General features: G+C 35.6%; 1 long non-coding RNA gene across 3 annotated transcripts in view; it reads right to left on the reverse strand.

Moving 5' to 3' along the window:
- Positions 1 to 16,281, reverse strand: part of LOC112678195 (uncharacterized) — a 325,792-nt gene that overhangs the window by 27,607 nt on the left and 281,904 nt on the right. For 2 of the 3 annotated variants that reach the window (XR_007406467.1, XR_007406468.1), the window contains exon 5: positions 321 to 809. The exons of the other annotated variant lie outside the window; for it this stretch is intronic. This is a non-coding gene — a long non-coding RNA (uncharacterized LOC112678195). The remainder of the gene's footprint in view (positions 1 to 320; positions 810 to 16,281) is intronic. 3 annotated transcript variants of the gene reach the window in all.

Below are 16,281 nucleotides of genomic sequence, written 5' to 3' on the forward strand. Positions count from 1 at the left end.
TTTTCCCAGATTAGTTAGTTAGGCTCTGATAATACCCCAGAAAGTTAGGCTCTGGTTAACTAGTTTCCCCTGATGAGAGGCTTTGTGGAGAATGGAGTTCTCTGGCATATTTCAGAATGGTTTCTTTTCCTCTTCCCCTTTCAGAAACTGGAGGTGACTTTTCTCTGATATTTACTATGGAAATCTAGTCTAGCTCCTGGAAATAAATCTCAATATTGAAGGGACCTCTCTATGACTGGGTCCCTTTGGAGTTTTTCATTCTCCAACTTGTCCACACTGAGTCTCCAGCAATTTATCAATTACAGATCAGATTTTCTTACCCCAGCACTGATTCTGGTGAAGTTTTCTGCTCCTGGGTCTCTGCTCTGCTAAGCCATTACTCTCAGTTTTTCTGTCTGACTCTTCAACCATGGGGGCAGCAGTTTGCCTTGTGTTTTCTCCCTCTTATGGAACCAAGGAATAGCTCATTTTTCAGTCTGTTTAGCTCTTGTTGTTAGGACAAAATGCAATTTCCAAGCTCCTTCCATGTGGAACTTCCAGTCTGAAAGTCTGAAGTCAAGTTTTCAGTCCCAAGAGACTGAGCAAAAGTAGTGGCATCTAGGCACAAAGCCAAATGAGCATGATATGAAGGGTAGCAGCTGAAAGGAAGGAAAGGCTTGAGGTGAACAATGATTCTTGGATCATTTCTGAACTGAAGCGAAGGCAGCTAAGGCAGTATTAATTAGTTCCCGCTGTTCTGAACATTGGTGTTCCTTCAGTGATTAAAGGAGACTTCTGCAAGCTCTCTTCTACAGCAGTATTTTCCAAACCTGTTCCATGGAACAACAATGAATAAATAAAAATTTGTTAAATGAACAGAGATTTTCCATTGTCAAATATTATTGGAAATTTCTGAGTAACACAAAATTAGGTTTCTCCACAATAAAATTTATCAGACCCTTTGATATCAATATGCCCTATACATCTCCAAGACAGGTATTTAGAATGCAGGGTGTTTAGATTTTCAAACTTTGAATTTAGGTGGCTATTTCCTTAGAAAGGCTAAGGAGATTATCCATAGGATGTGCTTTGGAAGACAAGCTTTATACTTAGCTAGTCTTAACATTTTCACTACATCCTCTGATAAGTCTCTGGAGATACATAGTAAAGTAAAAAATTATTCTTTAGTCACTATAAAACTCACCACAAACAGCTTATCCCTGATAATTAAAGACCATGTTAGTTAAGGTAGAGTCCTACATATGCCAGGTTGACCTGTAGTCCAGTCATGCTTTTGTCCATTTTGCCTTCCAGACCTCTTTGCCTTTATTGATTCAGGGTGGAGTGGTTTTTGCAGCTATAAAGGTCACTCATTGAAGACTTGGTCATTCTTTACCTGTTTTACACCTTGAGGAACCTTCTAAAAGTATGATTGAAGGCAATCTCACATGTGTTTAGGTATACATAATAAATCTCACATGTGTTTATGTATACCTAATACATAATGGTTTGCTTAATAACACTTTGTATCACTAATGTAATAGTCTACCAATAGACTCCGGATAATGTAACAGAGTCTACCGATAGACAATGGATAATTCATCTGGTTCTCTGGTTAACAGCTTAGAAGTTACTTTCCTTGAACAAGCAACTAAATGCCTCTTGGAAAGAGTATTACTTAAAGGAACAGAACTTCTGTTTTTTTTATCATCTTAATAGAAAGTGGTATTTTATACAATGATAACATATTTGATACCCAGAGGAAAATATGCTTGGTTAGGGTAGCACTATATAAAATGAACCATTCATGTGATCTACCATTCTGGCCCCTAGAATGACAATTGCAAAAGTCAGTGGATATACCAGTCCATATACACTTGTATAACGAGTCCTGATGAGGTCTTTTATTTTTAAAAAGACTTTATTTATTTACTCATGAGAGACACACAGAGAGAGGTAGAGACATAAGCAGAGAGAGGCAGGCTGCCCACAGGGAGCCCATTGTGGGACTTGATCCCAGGAACCCGGGACCATGACCCAAGCCAAAGGCAGATGCTCAACCACTGGTGCCATCTGGAGAGGTTTTTTAATGTGTGACTTCCTATAGAATGAAAAAAAGATTAAAGCCACAATTAGGAATAAAACTAAGTCCATCCTTCTATGTAAATTACAATAATGTCTAGCACTTACATAATGCTCACCATGGCCTTGATATGTAAGCACTTTCAACACCTGAACCCATTTAACCTTTACAAACCACCTATGAGACACAGAGGTATCCTACTGTCTGGAAAAGACATTATAAATGACATATAGCTCTTATAGTATATGTGTTCAATGTGCTGTGTGAAGTTACAATGGATGTGGTATATTGATTCATTCCCATCAGTCTGCACATACATCTGTGATGTGTTGTCTCAGATGATGTTTTTTCATTGAATAAACCTGAACTTTTAACAAACTCCAGAAGTTCATCAGAGGGGTACAAAGTTTAAAAATGAAGTACAATCACATAATAGCATCTATGCTTCTCAATTTTATAGGTACTGTGTATTACTATCTCCATTTTATTTTCTTAAAAATTTATTCAAATTCAATTTACCAACATACGGCATAACACCCAGTGCTCATCTCATCATGTGCCCTCCTCAGTGCCTGTCACCCAGTTACCCTATCCCTCCACCCACCTCCCCTTCTGCAACCCTTTGTTTCCCAGTGTTAGGAGTCTCTCATGGTTTGTCTTCCTCTCTAATTTTTCCCCACTCAGTTCCCCCACTTCCCTTATGGTCCTTTTCACTATTTCTTATACTTCACATATGAGTGAAACCACATGATAATTGTCTTATCTGATTGACTTACTTTACTCGGCATAATACCCTCCAGTTCCATCCATGTCAATGTAAATGGTAGGTATTCATCCTTTCTGATGTTTGAGTAATGTTCCATTGTATATATAGACCACATCTTCTTTATCCATTCATCTGTTGAAAGACATTTGGCTCCTTCCACAGTTTGGCTATTTGTGAACATTACTGCTATGAATATTGGGGTGCAGGTGTCCCATCATTTCACTACATCTTATATTTAGGGTAAAACCTGAGTAGTGCAATTGCTGGGTTGTAGGGTAGCTCTATTTTTAATTTCTTGAGGAACCCCCACAGTCTTTTCCAGAGTGGCTGCACCAGCTTGTATTCCCACCAACAGTGCATGAGGGTTCCCCATTCTCCACATGCTGGCCAACATTTGTTTCCTGTCTTGTTAATTTTAGCCATTCTTAGCAATGTAAAGTGGTATCTCGTTGTGGTTTTGATTTGTATTCCTCTGATAGCAGGTGATGTGGAGCATTTTTTCATGTGCTTGTTGGCCATGTCTTCTTTGGAGAAATGTCTGTTTCATGTCTTCTGCCCATTTCTTAATTAGATTGTTTTTTTCTTGGGTGTTGAGTTTGATAAGTTCTTTATAGATTTTAGATACTAGCTCTTTGTCTCCTCCCATTCTGAAGGTTGTCTTTTAGTTTTGTTGATTGTTTCCTTCACCATGCGGAAGCTTTTTATCTTGACGAAATCTCAGTAGTTCATTATTGTTTTTGTTTTCCTTGCTTTCATAAAGGTGTCTTAAAAGAGGTGGCTGTGGCCAAGTTCAAAAAGGTTGTTGCCTGTCTTCTCTACGATTTTGATGGATTCTTATCTCACATTTAGATCTTTCATCCATTTTGAGTTTTTCTTTGTGTATGGTGTAAGAGAATGGTCCAGTTTCATTCTTCTGCATGTGGCTCTGCAATTTTCCCAACAATATTTATCGAAGAGACTTTTTTCCCTTGGATATTCTTTCCTGCTTTGTCAAAGATGAGTTGATCATAGAGTTGAGGGTCCATTTCTGTGTTCTCTATTGTGTTCCATTGATCTATGTGTCTGTTTTTGTGCCAGTACCATACTGTCTAGATGATCACAGCTTTGTAATACAGCTTGAAATCCGGCATTGTAATGCCCCCGGCATTGATTTTTCTTTTTCAACATTCATCTGGCCATTGGGATCTTTTCTGGTTCCATACAAATCTTAAGATTATTTGTTCCAACTCTGTGAAGAAAGACCATGGTATTTTGATAGGGATTGAGCTGAATATGTAAAGTGCTCTGGGTAGCATAGATATTTTCAAAATATTTATCCTTCCAATCCATGAGCATGGGATGTTTTTCCATCTTTTTGTGTCTTCCTCAATTTCTTTCAAAAGTGTTCTGTAGTTTCTAGAGTGCAGATTCTTTACCTCTTTGGTTAGGTTTATTCCTATGTACCTTACAGTTTTGGATGCATCATAAATGGAATTGATTCCTTAATGTCTCTTTCTTCAGTCTCATTGTTAGTGTATAGAAATGCCACTGATTTCTGTGCAGATTTTATCCTGCCACATTGCTAAGTTGCTATATGAATTCTAGCAGTTTTGGGTGGAATCTTTGTATTTTCTATATACATATCATATCATCTGCAAAGGGGATGAGTTTGACTTCTTTGCCAATTTGAACGCCTTTTATTTCTTTTTGTTGTCTGATTGCTGAAGCTAGGACTTCTAGTACTCTGTTGAACAACTGTGGTGAAAGTGGGCATCTCTGTCATGTTCCTGATCTTAGGGCAAGGGCTCTCAGTTTTTCCCATTAAGAATATTTGCTGTGGGCCTTTCATAGATGGCTTTTATGATATTGAGATATGTTCCCTCTATCCCTATACTTTGAATGGTTTTCATCCGGAATGGATGTTGTATTTTCTCAAATGCTTTCTCTGCAACTAATGAGAAGATGATATTGTTCTTGTCTTTTATTAATGTGATCTATCATGATTGATTTATGAATGTTGAGCCACTCTTCCATCCCAGGAATAAATCCCACTTGGTTGTGGTGAATAATGCTTTTAATGTACTGTTGGATCCTATTGACTAGTATTTCGGTGAGAATTTTTGCATCCGTGTTCATCAGGGATATTGGTTTGTAATTCTCCTTTTTGGTGAGGTCTTTGTCTGGTTTTGGTATCAAGGTAGTGCTGGCCTTATAGAATCAGTTTGGAAGTATTCCTTCCAGTTTTATCCTTTGAAATAGCTTTAGTAGAATAAGTATTATTTCTTCTTTAAATGTTTGATAGAATTCCCCTGGGAAGCCATCTGGCCCTGGACTTCTGTTTCTTGGGAAGTTTTTGATGACTGCTTCAATCTCCACTCTGGTTATTGGTCTATTCAGGTTTTCTAGTTCTTCCTGTTTAAGTTTTGGTGATTTGTTGGTTTTGGGGTGTGCATCCACTTCTTTCAGATTGCCTAATTTGTTGGCATACAGTTGCTCATAATACATTTTAAAAATCATCTCTATTTCCTTGGTATTGGTTGTGATTTCTCCTCTTTCATTCATGATTCTATTGATTTGAGTCTTTTTTTTTTCCTTTTTAATAAGTCTGGTAGGGGTTTATCTATCTTTTTAATTCTTTCAAAGAAAAATTCCTGGTTTTGTCAATCTGTTCTACAGTTCTTCTGGTCTCTATTTCATTGAGTTGTGCTCTTATCTTTATTATTTCTCCTCTTCTGCTTGGTTTAGGCTTTATTTGCTGTTCTTTCTCTAGTTCCTTTAGGTGTAAGTTTATCTCATGTATTTCAGATTTTTCCAATTTTTTGAGGGAGACTTGTTTTGAAACGTATTTCTCTCTTAAGACCACCTTTGCTATATCCTGAAGATTTTGAACAGTTGTGCTTTCATTTTCATTAGTTTGTGTGAAACTTTTAATTCTTCTCTGATTTCCTGGTTGACCCATTCATTTTTTTAGTAGGATGGTCTTTAACCTCCAAGCACTTGAGTTCCTTCCAAATTTCTTCTTGTGATCGAGTTTTAGTTTCAAAGCATTGTGGTCTAACAATATGCAGGAAATTATTCCAACCTTTAGTATCAGTTGAGACTTGGTTTGTGACCCAGTCTATAGTCTATTCTGAAGAAAGTTCCATGTGCACTTGAGAAGAATGTATATTCTGATGTATGAGGATGGAATGTTCTGTATATATCTGTGAAATCCATTTGGTCTAGTGTGTCATTCAAAGCCCTTTTTTCTTTGGTATTCTTCTGCTTAGATAATCTGTCCATTGCTGAGAGTGCCATGTTGAAGCCTCCTACTATTAATGTATTATTATCTATGTGTCCCTTTAATTGTTAATTGGTTGATATAATTGGTTGTTCCCATATTACGGGTATAAACATTTATAATTCCTAGGTCTTCTTATTGAATAGACCCTTTAAGTATGATATAGTGTCCCTCTTCATCTCTTAGTACTATTTTTGGTTTGAAATCTAATTTATCTGATATCATGATTCCTACCGCAGCATTCTTTTGAGGATGATTTGAATGGTAAATATTTCTCCACTTCCTCATTTTCAGTCTGGGGGTGTCCTTAGGTCTAAATTTAGTCTCTTGTAGACAGCATATAGATGGGTCTTGCTTTTTTATCCAGTCTGATATCCTGTGTCTTTTATCCCATGGGATCATTTATCCCATTCATGTTCAGAGTAACTATTGAAAGATATAAATTTAGTGTCATAATATTACCTATTCAGTCCCTGTTTCTGCAGATTGTTTCCTTGGGCTCCCTCTTTGCTTACAGAGTCTCTCTTACTATTTCTTGCAGAACTGGTTTGGTGGTCATATATTCTTTCAGTTTCTTCTATCCTGGAAGCTCTTTATCTCTCCTTCTATTCTGAATGAAAGCCTTGCTAGATAAAGTATTCTTGGCTGCATGTTTTTCTCATTTAGTACCCTGAATATATCCTGCTAACACTTTCTGTCCTGCCAGGTCTCTGTGGAGAGGTCTGCTGTTAATCTGATATTTCTCCCCATATAAATTAGTAATCTCTTATCTTGAGCTGCTTTTAGGATTTTCCCTTGATCTCTGAAATTTGCAAGCCTCACTGTTATATGTCAAGGTGTTGATCAGTTTTTGTTGATTTTGGAGAATCCTCTCTATTCTTGAATATGAATGCCTGTTTCCTTCCCCAGATTTGGGAAGTTCTCAGCTATGATTTGTTCAAACATACTTTATGGTCTTCTCTTTCTCCCCATATTCTCTGGAATCCCAATAAGACAGATGTTATTCTTTCTCAACATATGACTTCATTCTCATAGTCTCTCCTTTTGGGCTCTTAGTTGTTTTTCTCTCTTTTCCTCAGCTTCCTTTCTCTCCATAAACTTGTCTTCTAAGTCACTTACTCTCTCTTCTGCCTCAGATACCCTACCTGTTACTGCATCCAGTTTAGACTGCATCTCCATTAAAGTATTTTTAATTTTGGCCTGATTAGATCTCTTCTGCAGTAAGAGATGGTCTAGAATCTTTTAATGCCTTTTGCAAGAGGCACCAGTAATTTTATAATTATAATCCTGAATTCTACCTTTGACATTTTACTCAAATACATACCCATTAGGTCTGTGGCAGACAGTATTACTTATAGTCCTGTCTTTTGTGGTGAATTCTTCCTTCTAGTCATTTTGTCCAGTGGAGAATGGCTATATGAGTGAGGAGAGTCAAAAATATCAACCACAACCCAAGCAAAATACACCTTGCAAGAAGTGGTCACTTTTTTTTATAGTGTTCCAGCTGTTCTTTCTTTATATCTCAGGTTGAATTCATAGGTGTTCAAGATGGTTTGAAAGTTATCTAGCTATATTTAGGGGACAAGAGGAAGACCACTACTCTTCCACCATCTTGCCTCTATATCTCCATTTAAAAAATGAGGATATGGAGGCTAAGAGGGGTTAAGAAATTTGTCCAAGGTCACAGAGCTATAAGTAGTGGGGAATTGATTTAAATTAAGACTGTTTTACTCTAGAGTCCATGCTCTTATTGGAACCATAAATAAATAAAACAACCTATAAATAATATATAGTAGAGTTTTCATATGAATTTGCATCATCTATGCTGGTCCAGTGCAAATGTCTTGTCTCTTATTTTCCAAATTACTTGTCTATTTATTTGGGTCCCACTCTGTTCCATAGCAGAGGAGTTATTTCTCTGTATCAGGTTTTTTTATTTTTTATGATTGCAAAAGTTTTTAGGCTTTCTCAGAGATAGTTCCAAGGATGTTCATAATACAAAATGACTGCTGCAAGTCACTCAAGAGCAATAGGACTGTCCTTTCCTGATACTTTGAAAGCTACTACAATAATATTCTATGTATTTTGTTTGGAAAGAGTAACTTCCAGTGGGGTTCAGGGTGAATAAGAACTGAGTACATGTGTGGATACCATTATAATTCCTGTCAGACTCTATTAAATGGCCACCAAGGTTCTGATATCTTAAGTTGACTATTACTTTCATGACTACTGTCATGCAGGTCACGCTATATGTCATTATATTCATTTATATGTACACATACATTTGTAGCAAAGTGGAAAGAATTGCAAAGAGAATAGTCTTCTGGTTCCTTTTCACATGTTAACATGATTTCCTAATTCTATTTTTTTTAATGGCAAATTCCTGAATGGTCTTCCTCTAAAGAATGATGCCTTAAACCAAAATAAATTTTGATGGCCCAGAGCTGTCAGCTTGAAAAGTCAATTTATTCGAATAGGATTTCTTATAGGTCCATGTACAATTATGAGACAATTACAATCAGCTGTTAAATTATTAGTGGTGGACAGTTTTCAAAAAAGATATCATCAAATATTTAAAATCTAAAAGGAGTATGAGTTGATGTGAGGGAGGAAGAAAGGAAGGTGAGAATAAAGGGACGGAGACAGAAAGAAAAGAGGAGGGAGGACAGATTAAAGATTTAGAGAGAAGTGATGGATGTCTATGGATTTGGGGGCGGGGAGTGAAGGTAGTACCTGGCTTCAATAGGGCACATATAGTTAGAAAAATAGAAATTGGGGGTATTGTTTTTAATATAGATATTTTTTATTAGTTGTGAAATTTAATATCTATGGCCAGAGAAAACTCACTACTTTGAATAAGAAGGAATGATGGGGCTGGATCATCTTTGTCAGTGACTTGACAGACATATTCCTAATTATCAGGAATGAGTTACAGAAATAGCTAGATCTGGAACAGGAGAGGGAGTGGGTATCCTCTAAGGAAGGTTACGATTCATGCTTAGATAACCTGTTTCAATAGCCTATTCTTGGATAACAAAGAATCTTAATAGGTTTGGACCTATAATATTTAATGCTATTTTAACATATATATTTGAATTTTTTATTTTAGTGACTGAAAATCTGGATGCTAATAAATTTCTCAATTTCTAGAGTAAATAAGTTCTATTATAGAGGGGATAGACATACAGGGATATGTTGTTTCTGAATTTAAAAAATCCTGAGTCTAAAGCATTAGTCAAATGTCCAAAAAATATTTTACGTGGAAAGTTTTACTCTGCAGTTTTAAAATAATGAACTATGTCTCAGCCATTAAAGTAGCGGCTTAAACTCATTTTCTTTTTTCATTAAGGTGAAATACTCATAAGAAGATTCTATGGAAAAACAAATATGGAATATTAGAACAATATTAGAACTATAAGGAGCAGCATAATATTTTAAGAAATGAGCATATTGCCTCTCAGCTTTGCAATATGGTATGATATGCATACCTGTGGTATGCAATATGGCTAATAAGAAGGTAGAAAATAATTTAAACTAGCAGTAGTATAGTAACTGTTTCTTTGGTTTTTATCATTGTTACTTTTAATTTACTGTTGTACCCCATATGTTTTATGATGTTACATATAACTTGCATTTTTTGATGTGTACATTCAGATATGAGACTGTGACTTAGTTGACCAGACTTGTCATTAAAATTCATGGGAGGATGCTCCCCTATGTTTATTGCAGCATTATTTATAATAGCCAAGATATGGAAGCAATTTGTGTTCATCTATAGATGAATGGGTAAAGATGATGATGATGATGATGTGTGTGTGTGTGTGTGTGTGTGTGTGTATGGGATATTACTCAGTTCTAAAAAGAATAAGATCCTGTCATTTATGACAACTAGGATGGACCTAGAGTGTATCCTTAGAGAAAGACAAATAATATAATATTTCACATATATGGAATCTAAAAATCCAGAGAGAAACAGACTAAAAAATATAGAGAACCAAACTAATGGTTGCCAACGGTAAGGTTGGAGGGATGGGTGAAATAGGTGAAGAGGATTAAGAGGTACAAACTTCCATTTATAAAATAAGTCACAAGGGATAAAAAGTATAGCATAGAGAATATAGTCAATAATACTGCAATAAGCTTAGATGGTAACAGATGGTACAACACTTATCATGGCAAGCATTTCATAAAGCACTTAATTGTTGAATCATTATGTTGTAAATCTAAAACTAATATAATCTGTATCAACTATAGTTCAATTAAAAATTAAAAAGATACTTGTGAGGATTCTTTCTTTTTGGATTACAGAAGATGATTTGGTTTTATTTATATGGTATTAAAGAAATAATTTCCGATCTTCTTATTGATTTGCTTTCCTAATTTATTTTGAAAATCAAAACAGAACACTAGCTTACCATTGAAAAATCCTTAACTTGATACTAATGACATCCACTTAATATGCAGACACACATATTTTCTAAGATTACTAGAAAAATTAGATTACTAGTAGAAAATTTTTCTTTGAATCTCCCAATCCCTGTTTCCCACAGAAAGTAATGTTTTGTGTTAAATTGTCCTCTCTTTTCCTTAATCCAATGACAAATGGGACAATTACATTAAGGCATGCAAAACTATTCTTGTTCTTCCTCTGCCATATCACATTTTCTATTTTAGGGATGGACATCACAGAGATGTGTCTGTTTTATTCATGCAATGCCTCAAATAGCACCATATGCTTGTGAGTCTTAATACATGCCATTTGATGATTGATTTATACACTCCATTTACAAAGTGCTAATGTAACAACTGGCCAAATTCAGTCTCATGTCTCATATTAAAATAGTTTTTATGTTTATCCAGTAATGTCTTTTGTAAACAATACTAAATATTACTTTAAATTCACCAACAGCTCTTTATGATTAGCTGATATTCTATGACAATGGAATGTACATGAGGTATACAAATAAATATGTTCTGTGTTAGATGAACAATACACAGATGGTTTTAAATTTTTACAATGGATTCATGGCCTGTATATTTTATAAAGACTATTGCAACTAGTCTGGAGAGTTATTCTGAGAGCTAGAACATTACAAGCAGAATTTAATAGAGTTTTAGAAAGAAAAGGGAGAAGTAGAAACACTTTGCTTCATCAGTACAAAAAAACTCTTCCTTTTGCCTAGGATATATGTCCAACATTCATTGTATGCATTAGAAATGGCCCTAACTTTTTGCTAATTGATTGCTATACAAATGATTATTTGAGAGTGAAACATTTATAAAGCACATTCAGGTGACTTTCCAGGTTTAGAAATATGGGAGACTGAAAACAACATGAGTTTTTTAATCCATCACACTAATAAACCTGCCACTGTCTCTGATATTCAGATTTGTCATTTGTAAAGAGCAAGAAATATTACCTCCCTCAAAGGGTTAAGAGAGTGAAATGAGATAAATTATTACACATGAATGATGAGATTTCAGTGGGTTAAATGAGATAAATGAGGTATTCAGTAATGATAGTTATTACCATTTTTATTATGTCAGTTTCTCTCTTTCTAAATATGTGGAACTGGCATGGCAAAGTCATGGGGAATAGAAAATGCAAAAAGTTGAATGTCAGATAAGAAACTTGGAGTTTTATTCAGTAGGCAGTAAGAGACCATTAAAAATGTTTTAGAAAGAGAAAATAACTTGATTTGGATTCTACCTTATAATAGCAAATCTCAAATTTTGGGGTACATGAGAACCATGGTGGTGATTGTTAAAAAATGCAGATTCGGGGATGTCATTCTAAGAAGTTATGACTAATCAGGTCTGAAATAAGATCTGATTCTACTATAGAAAACTCTGGTGTCACATTTCATAAAATACAACTTCAAAGAAATTAATCCAAATGTAATACTAAGGGTGTTTTAGAAGGGGAGAAACTAGACATAAGATCACGTAGAAGCTTGCTACTCAAGGCATGGTTGGCAGCCAGCTGCATTGACAGGACATGGGCACTTGGTAGAAACACAGAACCTTGGGCCAAATGTAAAACCTACACAATCAGAATCTGCATATTTTTCAGCTTTATTGAGGTGTAACTGATAAATTGTTTATACTTAGAGTGTACAATTTGGTGTTTTGATACACATTGTGAAATAATCATCACAATGAAGCTAATGAACATACTCACATAGCTACCATTTTCTCTTTTCTTCTTCTTTTGCCTTCCTCTTCCTCCCGCTCCTCCTCCTTCAGTGAGAACACTCAAGATACACTCTTTTAGCAAATTACAAGTATACTATACAGTATTGTTAGCTATAGCTACATTGCATTTTAATAATATTCCAACATAAATCCTCTACATGTTAAAATAGGAGATGATGGGCCTATAATAATTGATAGTATAGAAGGAAGCCACCAGAAACCTGGAACCGGACAGTGCCAGAGGGAGAAGAAAGGAAGAATTAAAAAAGAGAGGATGTAGCAGTTGATATTATAAATTGTCAGCCTAAAAATTCAGACCAGTGAGGTCCTCCCTCTTTGGGTCAGGCCCAGTTCATAAGAGAGGCTCTAGGACTCACCCCATGCTTTGTAGATAGAACTCAGTGGATATGGAAGGAATGGATGCTTATCTTGGATCCTCCTCTGCTGCTCTTGCACACAGCAGAAGTGGAGTTGAATGGTCTCCCTAGCAGCCGTAGGAACAAATTTTAGATTTAAATAGAAATGTAATGGAGTAGATTTAGTCTTTTGAATAATTATTTTTAACTATATGATTTATGTTGAAGAATTCCTTAGTTGTTTCTCCTGGGAGCATATTTGTCCTTCTATTGTGGTTGTTTTGATTCTGGTGTTTAGCAGCTTTTTCTTCAAGGAAACTCTGCAAACCAGGCTGAGACACTTTCAAATAACCATCTGGCCTCACTTCCCACCCTGGTGTGGCATAAACATGGAGATGATCGAGAAGAGGCAATTATCAGATTCAATTTAGGGAAGCAGGACTAGATATCTGAGAGTAAACGAGGACTTGGCAAAATTTGGGCATGAGGTATTGGGCCCTTTTCAAAATGCTTTCTTGCTATAATAGCTTCACAGAAGCTGACAAAAGTATTCACATCTCTTCCTTTGACTCCTTGAGCAATTCTCATTTTCCAAACTGATGTTCTGAAGGTGCTAGGATATTGTTTCTATGACGATGAAATATATTACTGCCCACCGAGTTGAGCCTGGAAGTTTGTAGCTGTGCAGCTGCCTCACTAATTACTCTCCTAATGCGATAGAGGGAAAAGTACACTGTAATCCTGATGTATGGTTGTTTCATGAACATAGCATTAGTGCAGAACTTCAGGGGTGCCTGTATCAGCCAGAGAGTGAGGCTGAATTAAATACACAGTCACTATGGAGCTAGCAGAGGTGTTCTATTAGCTGAATGGCAGAGCATGCAATTTAGAAGCTGTAGGCTCTGAGTTTTCTCTCAGCAGCAATGTCTAAACATAATTAATCAGTTGCTTCTCCCAGTAAGTGACACTAATTAGTTGCATTCTAATTGCTGTGTGTGGCGTAATGTTACTCCATTCTAAGTGCTCTATAGAGCAGCGACATGAGATCTTTAATACATTATCATGGATTTCCATGTAATTACAGTCCTTTCCAATGGAGCAAAAGGAAAATATTGTAGGCGATTTCATCAGGAATCAATAAATAACTTATATCACCTCTATTATGAAATAGATTGAACCCCTTCCTTGTTACTAGCATGTATATGATTAGAATTGTGTGTAGTTGTAAGTGCCAGACCTTGGACTTGAAAATATGCCCTTTGCTAGCTACATTCTGGCTCAAAGATTTTCTCTCCCAAAGGAAATTATTCTAATTTGTCTTGAATTTTCTTAATTTCCTGAAATCAGACACATGGAATTGACTTGATTTGATAAATGGAGAAAAGGAAATATGAGCTTCCAATCTAACTTCAACCCTCGGTCCTTAGTCCGTATCTGGTTGTAGCCTTTATTCTTTGTGACACATTTTCCTCCTTTGTGGAAGATTAACTCACTTTATATATTATATTTTGTGCTTTATGCTTTAGAATTGAAATTGGCTAAGCAATCCTTGAGTTTTTTTCTCTAGAAACTTCTTCCAAGCATTCATGATTCTAGAAATTCATTCCTTAGAAATTATTTTAAGCAACAGTTGAAAAGGAAAAACGTTCTTGGATTCTCTTTGAGTTTGAATCTTATAAGGTAGGGATGCCTGGGTGGCTCAGTGGTTGAGCGTCTGCCTTCAGCTTAGGTCATGATGCGGCGGTGCTGAGATCCAGTCCCACATTGGGCTCCCTGCATGGAGCCTGCGTCTGCCTCTGCCTATGTCTCTGCCTCCCTATATCTGTGTCTTTCATGAATAAATAAAATCTAAAAAAAATAAATCTTATAAGATACAGAATATCATGTGTGCTCTAAAGAAAGAAATGTGTTGAAGCAGAAGAATGGAAAATATCAAAGGAAACAGAGCTTTATAAATGTACTAATGTATTAGAGATGAGAATAGAACCTTGAAATTGTATAATTTAGGTAACTTAGGTAACTTCTAAAAGCCTCCTTCATGTAGATTTTAATTATTCTGATTTTGTATGGATTTTTCTCATTCTTTTGAACAATTATTTTTTCATTATATGATTTATTTTGAAGAATTCCTTAATTGTTTCTCCTGGGAGCATATTTATTCTTCTGTTGTGGTGGTATTGAGTCTGGTGTTCAGCAGCTTTTTCTTTGAGGAACTCTTTTCTTCCTATATCTGTCAAGTCATTCCACAGATTTGAGAACTTTTCTTCAATTCTGAGATTTATGCTATGTACAAACTGTAGATTTCCTCCAAAATACATGTGACTAGTAAAGAACTTAGTAGATGGCCTACTGTAAGGATATTTCCCTATTAGGACTTCCTGTGGTTTTTAAGTTTGCTATTGAGTGGATCTATTTATCTCTCCATTAGAGATATAAATGACTGAAAAAACTTGCAAATTAAATTTTCTTTTCTAATTTTTTTTGGCTTTTGAAAAAGGAAAAAATGGTTGAAATTGTTGGTAGAAAACACTGTTTTCCAGCTTTTCATTTTCCTTAGTACTATTAATATATTTAAATCAAAATAAGTTTTAATGATTTCCTTTTCTAAAACATAATGCTGTCTCCAAATATGCCCCATACTTTTTTGACCTCAGGAATCTCTTTCCAGCTGTTTATATTTCTGTTATTCATTGAATATATGTATACCACAGTTAATGTTGTGCCCTTGTCCACTCACTGTCAGAATCGTGTCAGTATTCCTGCTAACTCCATTACCAGAATGCCCTTTTCTCCCTGTCCTCTAACCTGCCTCGATCCCAATCACCTCTCCCATGCACCATTACAGTTCAAACAGCATCATACTTTAAAACCACATTGGTAATGTAAACAATGTACATAAGGAGGAGAGATCAGGCCTGAAGTCCTCACTGTACCAGTGCAGGTCCCTTAGCTTCAGTTTCTTCATTGGAAACATGGAAACAACAACTGAGTAAAGTGGATCATTTTCTAAGACAATATATTACCAAAACCGACTCTGGGAAAGAAAGAAAATTCAAAAATTCATGTTTAATAAGGGAGGTGGAGAGAAAGGTTTCATGGGGCAACCCACCTAAAGCACCAGGCTCAGATGACTTTATAGGTTTTATAGGGTGATTCAAGTAAACCTTTAAAAGGCACATAACTCATAACTTTTTCTGTGTTCTGTTTCAGAACATAGAAAAAGAAGGAAAATGACCCCAAGTTTGAGATAGACTGTACAAAACCAATTTACAAGTCAATTTCATTTTTGAATTACAATGTCCAAATGTCCAAAATAAACACAGAATCCTTAAGCAAATTAAAAGAGTAACACGCTAGGACCACGAGGAATTATTATAGGAAAGTAAGGATGGCTTAGTGATAAGAAATCTGTTAATATAATCTATCATATTAAAATATCTAAGAAGAAATAACTTATAATACTAAAAAGGCTTAGCATCTTCCACAGTTAGAATTTAAAAAATAACATCAATAAAATAAGCTAAACTAAATACTGTAAACATAATAAAATATATCTTAATGAACTTTCCACTAAAGTCAGGAACAAGATAAGGATGTCCACCCTCACCTCTATTATTTAACATTTTACTGGAGATAATAGCCA

The sequence above is a fragment of the Canis lupus genome, chromosome 27 (genome assembly GCF_003254725.2).
Source record: "Canis lupus dingo isolate Sandy chromosome 27, ASM325472v2, whole genome shotgun sequence".
Taxonomy (NCBI): domain Eukaryota; kingdom Metazoa; phylum Chordata; class Mammalia; order Carnivora; family Canidae; genus Canis; species Canis lupus.